Source organism: Tamandua tetradactyla, chromosome 12 (assembly GCF_023851605.1).
Source record: "Tamandua tetradactyla isolate mTamTet1 chromosome 12, mTamTet1.pri, whole genome shotgun sequence".
Lineage (NCBI taxonomy): Eukaryota > Metazoa > Chordata > Mammalia > Pilosa > Myrmecophagidae > Tamandua > Tamandua tetradactyla.
Window position 1 is genome coordinate 85,503,358 of NC_135338.1, and position 11,316 is coordinate 85,514,673.

At 46.1% G+C, this 11,316-nt stretch overlaps 1 long non-coding RNA gene across 1 annotated transcript in view; it reads right to left on the bottom strand.

Moving 5' to 3' along the window:
• Positions 1-10,951, bottom strand: part of LOC143651644 (uncharacterized) — a 48,239-nt gene extending 37,288 nt beyond the window's left edge. Inside the window, exon 1 of the long non-coding RNA XR_013160089.1 lies at positions 10,882-10,951. This is a non-coding gene — a long non-coding RNA (uncharacterized LOC143651644). The remainder of the gene's footprint in view (positions 1-10,881) is intronic.
• Positions 10,952-11,316: the final 365 nt, after the last annotated feature.

Consider the following 11,316-nt stretch of genomic DNA (forward strand, 5'->3'; position numbering starts at 1 on the left):
ACATTCCAGGTCTGCTCTCCTACCGCATCCCCTCGCTGCTCAAGCCCCCGCTTCTGCTTTCCCAAGTCGACGGGAATTACCTTTTCTTGAGAATCCTCCCCTGTGCAGAAGATGGCACCCAGAGATGAATTATTGTTTGCAAGTGGTGTTTACTTATTAAGCTAATGTATGGCCAGTCCACCAGCTCTGGCTCCAAAGCAACGTTTGGGAAACTTTTCATGAACTCAGGTGCCCCTGGCTGAGAGTTTGTGATCCCGGATCAGTGGCCCTCAAACTTGAGTGTGCATCAGAAGCCCCCTGGAGGGGTTTGCTAAAACCCAAGTGCCGGACCCCACCCCCCCAGTAGGTCTGGAATGGGTCCAGGAATCTACATTGCTAACAAGTGATGCTGTGCTGTTGAACCCCTCTTCTAGACAGGGACCGGGCTGAAGTTTGTCTATTTTTCCTCCGTTTAAAAAGGTTTGCTAAACAAATTAATAGCATGAACAAGATGTCAGAAAAACCAACCTCCTCTCGGAGATTCTCTGGCATTTACGAACAACAAACATGTTCATCATAAATTACAACATTCTTGGCTGTCCTTGCTGAAACAAGTCTTCGTGAACACCTCAAGTGAGCCGGCAAAGTTGGTTCACTCTGGGTACCCGGAAATCAGCCATTTTATAGTGGGAGGTGACTTCAGCAACTGGCCAGGCCAAAACCTCATCTTGGCCTGGCCAGTGACAGGTGACAAAGAGGGTCACACAAGCTGGAAGAATTGGGTGCATTTATAGGAGCAGACATACCTCCTTGGGTAGGTTCAAACCCCAGCCCCACCACTGGTTAGTCGTGTGCAATCTTAATTTTTTTTGATCAGTTTCCTCATCTGTAAAATGGGACTAAGGTCTATTTTGCTGTAACGTTGTGTGTGTGTGTATGTGTGTTGTGTGCGTGTGTGTGGAATATATATTTATAAATAATATATGAAAGCCACTTAATCCAAACTATTGCTAATATTATCAGTGGGTCAAGGTCTTGGCATTAGTGACCTAGCAGATGAGCTAGGACTTGAACTCAGGGGCCTTGGTTTCTAATCCAAAGTTATTTTTTCACTTCCCCAGACAGCATTTGTGTTAACGGAATGTTGCTTTCAAGATACATCCTTATGGCACATCAGCTTTTCACTGATTCTAATGGATTTTCTTCTAATTAGTCCAAACAAGTGAAGCCTGGTTGTTTCTGAGCCTGATTGAAGTAACAAGCACAGCCCTCAAGCTAAGAGGATTCAGGGTGCCACTCAAGAGCTTTTGTGAAAAACCTACCCTGAACTGACTCATTCTCTCCTCACTTCATAAAAGGAACCTTTTCCATTGTTGGGGACCAGGGGCAGGTGTTAGGTAAGTTACTTCCCCCTACACACACCCTACACCACCCCCAGAATACCCTGGAACTAAGGAGTCTTTGAAATATCAGTCTGGAGTTAACATGCCCCCCTCCAAGCCCCTGAAAGAGTTATATTTGAGCCTAAACTGCTTCCCCTGTATTTTCAGCAAACGGGGCTGCTTGTCACACATTTGCAACCTCCCTTGTCAAGCCCTCTGAGAGACCCCTGCTGCTTGGAGAGTCACAGGGTGGGGGTGAGGGGTGGGGAGGAAGCAAAGTCAAATAATCAGGGTGGGTAGGCTGGAAATATGTAACCCACCATGGCCCCATCCAGAGTCTCTGATCACAGGCCCCTTGGGCCCGTAACATTCACATTCCCACCTGAAATGAGATGCTAAATTGCTAACAGCCTCCCTGGGGTTCAGTTCCGTGCGGGATGCCTTCCCCAATTTCATCTGAGTTTAGGCACATTAGAATATCGCAATTTAGGCTCATGTGCGAGACATTCACTCAGGCTGAAATTCTGTAAGGCAGGAAAACTTCTTTCCCATATGATCTGACTACCTGTCTGTATCAAGGGGGCCTTCCAAAGGAGATCACTGTTGCCAGTGCCACACGGAGGTATGTGGCTTTTCAGTTGTCCTAAAGGTGCTCAGAACAAGTTCTAAGCTATCGATTTTAATTCCCAAGATCTGTGCCTTTCCCCCTTTAATCTGATTCAGTCTTCGGCTTTATGCCATAGTTGTTTTTATTTTTAATTCCCTCCTCCACCCCCCACCCCCAGTCTTACATTCACTTGGCCTTTAAGATCCTGAATTTCCACTTCGGTTCCCATAGTTTGCTGGATTGTAAAACCACAAGTCTGGCTTGAAAACGCGATCCGGCATTCTGAGATTTGTGTGCCTAATGTGTCCCCAGGTAAGTGGCAGCTGTGACTAGAGAGGAAGCTATTTTAAATCAATACACCAGTTTGAATATTTATTCTGAATTTATTCAAGTTGTCCTAGAGCGGTGACTTATTTTCTCCTTTTGTCTTCCTGTTATTTTCTTCCTGGGTCAGGAACTTCTTAGCATGTGCTTAGGTACTTTGATAAAAAGATTTTGATGTATTGAACCTTTTACAAATTCAAGAGCCTGGCTCCCATTTCATGATATTGCAAGCGAAGTTTTGATCTTTCAGGGACAATTATAGATGTATCCAATATATCCCCAAATCCTTTTGTTTACAGATAAATTCAGAGAGGTGTAGTTGATATAAAACTGGAATAATTGCAATCGGTTCCCTTTCAAAATAGCAGTGTAATTGTGCCTCTTGGGTGAATCACTTGGGTCTGAAAACACATTTTCTTATTCCACACACATGCTGAGAGTCATGCCCAATGCCAGGTCCTGGGCATATAAAGGGAATGAGAAGAGATCCTTTCCTTCGGGGGAATCTAGTCACGGAGGCAAAATGTGGCCAAACCTGATTTATAGCAGCAGGATGGGAAGAAGTGCCAGGGGCTGTGATGGAAGTCAGAGGAGAGGCATCCACCTCAGCTGCGGAGGCCAGGACGGTTTTCCAGGGTAGGTGGTTCCTCAGCTGAGAGTTATAGGAAAATAGGAATTAGATAGAAAAGTGGATCAGTCAGTTAAGATTGTGTTTGAAAGCACTCTTTATGCAAGTTAAGGTCTTGTTTGTCAGCAAAGAGCAATGGCCTTTTAAAATAGTGGCCGATGGGAAATAGAAGTTAACTTCTCTCTCACAAAAAAGGAAGTCCAGAGTTCATTTGGAGGCTCTCTGGTATCATGAACCCTAGCCCCCTCTATCTTGTTGCACTGCCATACAGAGCTTCCCTTCTCCCAGTTGGTGCTTGGTCCAAGATGGCTGCAGGAGCTCTGGCCATTGCAACCTCATTCCAGACAGCAGGAAGGTAGAAGAGAGAAAGTCACCCCCCTTTGAAGAAGGCTTCTGATATGCTATACTTTTCTCCTTGACCAGATCTTGGTGCCAACATAGCTGTAAGGGATGCTGGAAAGTGAGATCTTTTGATTGCATGACAATATGCTCTGGTAAATGTCAGGGTGGTTACCAAGGAAGAAGGGGAGCTATTGGGGAACAACCCACTGTCTCTGCCATAGTGGTAACTGTGGGTAGAAACATGACTGTGCGAGCAAAGGAAAAAAGCTAGAGCTTATCTTGTTTCAGGAAATAGATAAGATACGTAGGTAAATTTGGCGTAAAGTTTGGTTTGCCAAGAGATAGGACTGGAGGAATAAACAGATCTTGGATCATTGTCAACTGGGCCCTGCTGAGCTACTGGGGTTTATCCTGAGGGCCATAGGTAGCCATTGAAGAATTTTATGCTCGAGGGAGAGGGAGGAATGTGCTGGGAGGAGGGCAGGGGCATCCTTAGGAGATGAGAGAAAGAGTGATAGGGATAGCATAGAAATGGGAAGAGAGGGACAGATTCAAGAAATACTAAAAACACGGAACTGGTCAGGTGCAGAGACCAGCTGGTTGTAGGAGTGAGAGACTGGTGACCAAAGATGTCATCACCCAAGCAGCGGGGTGAAGAGAACACTGTTCACTGAGATAACTGTGGATGTTGGGGAAGTTTGGTAGGGAAGGTGAGCTTGGGTTTGGATTTGTTCCTTGATTCCTTTCTTTCACACCTTTGTTGAGGTATAATTTACATACCATAAAATCCACTCATTCTAAGTGTACACTTTGATGTCTTTTAGTAAATTTATGTAGTTGTGTAACCCTCACTATTATCAGATGTTGGAAAGGTTCCACCATCTTAGAATGTTCTTTTGTGCCCATTTTCACTGGATGCCCACTCCCACCCCTAACTCCAGGGAATGACTGATTCGCTTTTTGTCAGGTCCTTGTTTTAAAGTGTAAATTCAATAAAATGAGTAAGTAGTTCATTGATTCTCTGGTGGGGAAGAGGGCTGAGGTCGTGATCTCCCGGGAGAGGATACAAGATTCATTCTGGGGACTTCTTCAAAATACGCAACTGTCCACACCTGCCTCAAGAGCTGTGCTCCCTACTGCCTTCATCCCTCTCCCCTTAGAGAGCCAACGTATTGGAGTTGGGAACATGTTACATTCTTCAAGTGTATTAATTAAGCCAGAAAATGGTAGAGAACCACTGAGCTCTGCTGGTCTTTAAATAACTAGCTTGATAGATATTAAATTTTATTCTTTAGTCATTATCTAGATAGAGCTCAGGTTTTCACTATATCCTAAATACCAGTAGTTCTCTTAATATAATATATTGCTTTTTTTAAAACTACCCTCTTGTTTTCCAACAGAGTGTCCCAGTATTACTGAGGCACTAATCTCAATAACCACTCCTTGGATATTTTTTTTCAACAGTGTGTTTTTTACAAACCCAAAGGGTGGCCCAGCCTCACTTGATCCTGTGCATCCTTTATGGCTGTCAGTGACTCCACATGTAAATGCAGACAATGATCCTTTCTTAGTGCGCATGCAAACCCAAAGGATGCTTTGACGACCTATAAGTTTGAACATCCCTAGTTTTTCTCGGGGAGACTTTTCAGGAACACCTTCTTAGTACTTGACTTTAGGCTTATTATAGATATTGAAAGTTCTCTCTCAGACTCCATTTCAATTATGTCTTTTTGAGTGATGTCAAGATTTCTTAATTAGTTGCTAATACCATCAATAACATGAAGCCTGAGACTGCTATTTTAGAAATGACGTTTATGTAGGCACTTTTTCCTTTGCTCCCTTAATTGTCTCAAAGAATTAAGGATCCAAGCTGGCTTTTGGCTGGGACCTTGGCTCTAACAGTTTCCATCCCTCAAAGGGTTTTCTACACTGTTTTAAGCTCCCCCCTATCTTTCTGTCACTCACCTGAATAAAAGCGATATTCAACACCGTAGCAACCAAAAGCCTTAAAATGCATCCTATCAAATATTCTCCAAATTCAACTTTCCTTCTAGCAAGTGGCACTGACACTGCAGCTCATTAAAATCAAGGCACAATTTCTCCAGGACACTTGACCCTAAGAGGTGACCATGCATTCTTTCGTTCCACAAATGTTTTTTCCACAAATACTATGTGCTGGACTTTGTGCAAGGCACAGGGAATACAGCAGTGAATAAGACAAGGGAAAGTCTCTGCTTTCTTGGGCTTCCATTCTGGAGAATAAATAAGAAAACAGTTGGATAGGAGAATTTATTTCAAAGGAGCAAGTGAAGCCAGGTAAACACAGTGATGTTCTGGTGAGTAGCTGGAGCAGTAGGGAGGGGCTTTCTTAGAAGGGTGATCAGAGTAGGCCTTTTGGAAGAGGTGGAATTTACACTGAACCCCAAATGGAGAGACTGGGTTAGTTGAGGTCAGGAGGAGGGCCATTCCAGAGAGAGGGCCCAAGAGAGGAGACAGCTTGGTGTGCTCAAGGCACTGGGAGAAGGCTAGGATGTCAGCAAAAGGATGTGTGCTGTGAGGTTGCATGGCTGGACAGGACCCATGTCACCCTGAAGACCATGGCCAGACATCTGGATTTTACTCTAAGGGCCATGGAAAGGCAACATCATTGAAGGGCTTTGAGTAGGCAAGTGGTATGATGGGCTTTCTGCCGTGAAAAGGTCAACCACTCCAGCTGCTGGGTGAAAGCTGGGCTTGGGGAGAGCAAGAGAGAAGGCAGGGAGACAGGGAGGAAGCTGATGCATAATGGAGATAAGAGGAGACTGTGGCTCTGACTTGGGTGGTGGTGATGGGGGTGATAAGTGGTGGGATTAGCAAATATTTTGGAGTTAGGGCACTGGGATGCAATGATGAATGGGATTTGAGGTATAAGGAATTTAAAGAATCAAGCACGATTCTAAGGTTTTTGGCTGGGGCAACTGGACAGATGGTGATGCTGTTTACTAGAAGGGAGGAGAGCAGGGGGAGAAGGATTGAAGAGTGAAGGGAATCAAGAGTTGTGTTTTGGACATGGTAGGTCTAAGATCCCTGCCCATTTATTAATTCAACTTTCTTGGAATGTGTCCCCTGAGCCGGACACCGAGCACTTTCACTAGGGTCATAAAGATAAACAACCTAGAGTCCTTGTTATTGAGGGGCACCTAGTCTAGTAGAGAAGGTAGACATACAGGAAAAGGGTTGAATGGGGGAGGGGGCTGTCCAATGGAATAGCCTTGCGTATCTGCAGGTGTGATCAACTCTCTCGGGGGACTGAATCATGTCCCCGACAAAATCGTGTTCAAATTCTAACCCTGGGTCCCGTGGATATGAACCCATTTGTAAAAAGGATCTTTGAAGGTAAGGTGAGACCACGCTGAATCAGGGTTAATTTTAATTTGATATGACTGTAGTCCTTCGGACACAGCTGGAGGAGACAGGTGGAGAGAGACAGCCATGTGATGGAGGCAGAGATTGGATTGCTGGCAAGCCATAACTAGACTTGAGAATGCTAGACTGCAGAGAAAGCATGATCCTGCTGCCACCTTGATTTTGGACTAGCCTGCAAAACTGTGAGCCAAATACGTTCCTATTGTTTATGCCAGCCAGTCTGCCAGCAGCCCTGGCAAGTTAAGATAGGAGGCAGGGGGCAGGCAAATTGGTGAAGATTCTTTAAGATGGGAGGCAGGGGGCAAGTAAATTGATGAAGATTCAAAGAAGGGAGCTCTTTGAGTTGTGTCTTAAGGGGTGACAGCCGCAGCTGAGTTTTTCAACAACAGGAATTTTCCCTGAACAGCGGGGCTGGTGGCTGTGGAGGCGGTGGCCCAGCCACTGAGGGTGAGGACTGGGAAAGCGTACAGTCCTTGAGAGCAGCCACCGAACCACAGTGAGTGTGGCATCTCTTTTGACGCTGGACCACTCTTTTGATATGAGTACATGCTAGATCGTAAATTTAAAAATTATATGGACAAATATCCCATACTATATTGGCCAAAAATGAAAATTCCATAAAGGACAATATATTTTCAATAGTATTTCTGGAGTAGTCCCTCCACGTGTGGTGGGGCATAGAGAGTTTAAAGAACATGCCCACCGTCACTCCAGTGAAAAAAGCCTGAGCCAGGACTTAATCATAGGCTCTCTGGCTCCAAAGTCCAGTCTTGCTCCTGCTCCCTTATGTACCAGCATAGGAGAATTAGTGAATGGAAATGCAGTGAGTGGAGAGTGATGTGTCCACCATGATCTTGATCCCATTAGTGTTTACAGGGGGGAGAAAAGCTCCTACTCACTAAAATCCATTTACTCCTAAGTATATAGGATATATGCATAGAAGTTTTCTAGAAGGATCCCCCCAAAAGACTTGGTGTTACCGCTGGGGAGTTAGACTGAGGCTGGAGGAAAAGATAGTTTTGACTTTTCATTTTATTACCTTCTGCCAGAATTTTTGAAAAAGTGAGTGAGTACGTACACATTTACAAAAAAAAATGTTAAAAATAGGTCGTCTGGGCAGGCACATGCCAGCATCCATTCCACAGCCCAGCTCACTGACCACACATTTTTCCTTTGTGGAATTTTTAGGGTGCTAGACCATTGCCCTAAGGCCACCTTACCACTACCCCAGGGCATAGGAACAGTCACTTTTGGAGACTCAGCTTTTGAATATTTAGTTCCTGAGTCCTCTTGTTTGTAGCTCTCAGCAATTTCTGCTGTCCCCCCACCTAGGAGCCTGAAGTCTAGAAAGAGATCATGGAATACTTACATTTTTGCCTTGACATGGGGGGAGAGGATATTCACTATTTTCTGGCCTGCAGGATTGCAATACAGCTCAGAGATGTTCTAGGGCTAGAAACTCTAGATACCAGACAACCACGGGTGACTAGGAAAGTACAGATAACCCCAGCAGGGTGCTCCAAGCAGCAATAAAGAGGGAAAGGAGGGCTTGAAGTGTTCTACATTATTTGCCTGACACTATCTCAGTGGGTTATATACTTTAGCCACAGGCTTTAACACAAGTGCCAAACCCATCCCATTGCTGTTGTCTGCTAGGAAAGCTAGATTGAGAAAAATTCTGAAGTACAGTTTGAGTTCTGCAAGAAAGAGGAATGAGTGATTGATTAGTCATGTCTGCCTGGGACAGAGGTAAAGATAACCACAACATGTGCGCTGAGTAGTTCTTATCCCTGCTTTCCTTCAATCCCGCCTTTGGCTTTTTCCTCAAATAAAATGAGTAATCCAGATTCTCCATGATATGAATCTCCTTCTTCCCATTACACTTGGTTCATTCTTCTGTAACCACACTTGCCACAACCTGCCTTGATTTTGAATTAGTCACATGGGCGTCTGTATCTCTCCTCCAGCTCATTGCTCCTGAGGGCAGGCCATGCCATCTTCAGGTTTCCACCGCTACCATGCTCTCAGGGCATCTACAGAGAGTAGGCACACAAGGGATGGTTGTGGAGTTGGAGTACATGGAACTGAGTTTCACTGTGACTCCCAAGACATGAGCAACCAGCAGAGTCCTGAGGAAACACCACTGAGGAAGGAGAGCCACTACACAGAGGGAGGGACCATCTCAAAACACGAGTGTGTAAGTGCTACCAATTTCATCCATTGTCTTTTGTATTCATTGTCTATGGCTGCTATAACAAATTACCGTAAATTAGTGGTTTTAAACAACACAGAGTTATTATCTTACAGTTCTATGGCTTAAAAGTCCAATATGGGTCTCACTGGGCAAAACTCAAGGTGTTGGCAGAGCTGTGTTCCTGCTGGAGGCTCTAGGAGAGAATCTGTATCTTTGCCTTCCCCAGTTTCTAGAAGCCAGCTGCATTCCTTGGCTCATGGCCCCTTTCCATCTTCAAAGCCAGCAGAGCAGCATTTTCAAATTTCTTTATGATTCTCACTTTCAGGCTGCCTCTCCCACTTTTAAGGACCCATGGGATTACACTGAGCCCACTTGGATAATCCAGGATAATTTCCCTGTCTCAACTCAAAGGAATAGCAGCCAATTCCATTGGCAACTTTACTTCCCCTTTGGCATGGAATGTAAATATTCACAGGTTCTGGGGGTTAGGATGGAGACATCTTTGGGAGAGGGGACATTATTCTGTGTGCCACATTTTAAAATAAATAACATTAAACCCCCAGCTCTTTGAGTTGGTGGGAAATTTCAGCTGACTCAGAATTAGAGCTTCCCGCTTGTTGCTAAATTTCAAGAAAATCAGAAAGACCCCCATGGCCCAGGGCAAAGCAGGAGGGCCACACACTACTTTCCATCATGGTCGTCAACAAGATGGCATCCCTCACCTTCGAGGGCCTCCTCTGTGTCTTTCAGCTTCTGTATCATTGCCCAATTCTGGGGACCTCAGCGGGGGAACCCAGTGTCTCTGAGGACCCATCCAGGAACATCTTTTCTCCCTCAGAAACACTCCCCTCACTTCTCCTAATACTTTGGGACCTCAAGCGACATCCAGTGAGCTGGGAGTTTTCCAAGTCAGGATCCCCCTCCCTCAGCCACACACCCATTAAACTTTCAGCAGAGCAAAAATCTCTGAGGTTTATAAAGAATTACAAAAGGCCTGACTCCTTGCTTGGAAATGGAGTGGAAGAAGGAAAAACACTGGGAAGGAAACACATTAATTCCTCAAAAATGTCTCAGGCCACACCTTTCACCCAGTTTTGCCTGGGGCCCTCTCAACCCCGCAAAGGCCTTGTTACACCTGGCCCGGGGTGCCTGTCCCCTTTGGGCTGCACAGATCCCAGCCTCTTTGAGCCTGGGCAGGAGGCAGCCCCCCTGGCCCTCGTGGTGATGACCAAATGCCCAGGCCCGGCCCGGAGGGTCCCAGCAGCCCGAGAGCTGCAGCGTGTTTACGCCCTGGCGGGGAGGCCGGCCTCGGCCTGAGAAGAGGGGCCTGTGCAGAGTGGAACGCCCGGAAGGGTTTGTGGAGGGCGGGTGGTGAAACAGAGCAGTCATTAAGGAGAGGTGGGCAGCCTCTGGACGCGGGACTGTTTAGTTATGACATGAGCACAAATAGTGGCCAGGGAGGGCTTCCTAGACGTGCTATTCCCTATTTGCTTGGGGAGGAGGAGCGTCTGCTGCCTTTTTTTTTTTTGGAAAATGGATTCAAAAGATGCGAATTTAGTGCTCCTGAGAGGCAGAGGAGAGCCCTGGAGGCACAGATGGCCCTGGGGGCCTCCCACTGTGGGGCTGACACCTGGGGGAGAAGCCCGTAAGGGACTGGCTGGAGACTCATCCCAGAGCCAGTGAGGGAAACTTGGTTTTTCCATCTAGGGCACTTCATTTCACCTGCAAAGACCAGCAAAGCCAGCTTTTACTTTCTCCTTTAGGATTATTTTCTCAACAGTCTGGAAAAGTCTTCCAGAGGCTTAGACTGACAGGATTTTCATAGGTATGAAGAGTGTTTACAAACTCTTCCTGAAGTTTTCCATACTTTTGGGGGGGATAAGGGGGTGGAGGGTTGGTTCTCCCCAGTCATGGATAGCTGTATCAGAAATGATTACTCTAACAACTTCCTAATACTGGAGGCCCCCCGTGTGGTAGATATGGCACCTCTCTGTGCCTTCTCTTTGGGGGATATTCTTACCTCATCAACGTGGTCCTGCTACTCCTTGGATCATGCCGCCTTCATCTCCTGCCCCAAAGATAGGCACGTGACCCAGGGTGAGCACAGTGATTGGTCAGGGGTAGACACATGACCTGGCCTTGGGCAGTCATAGGCCTGCTTCTTTTGGATTGGTCTAGGATGAGCACATGACCCCAGCAAGTGCAAAGGGCATTCCTTCTGGGGACACATGCACAGAAATTTAGGGATAATTGAGCTCCCTGCTGGGGCTAAGCTCAGTCATCTTACCTGGACACAGGAGAGAATGAGCCATGGCACAGGGGCAGCAGAACGGACACAAGAAGAGAGAGAGAGACCTAAAGGCATCATTTGCACTCTGGGATTAAGCTGAGCTTGAATCAGGAGTAAATGCCCCTGGACCTCTCAGATGGGTGAGCTGAGAAATCCCTTTTTCCC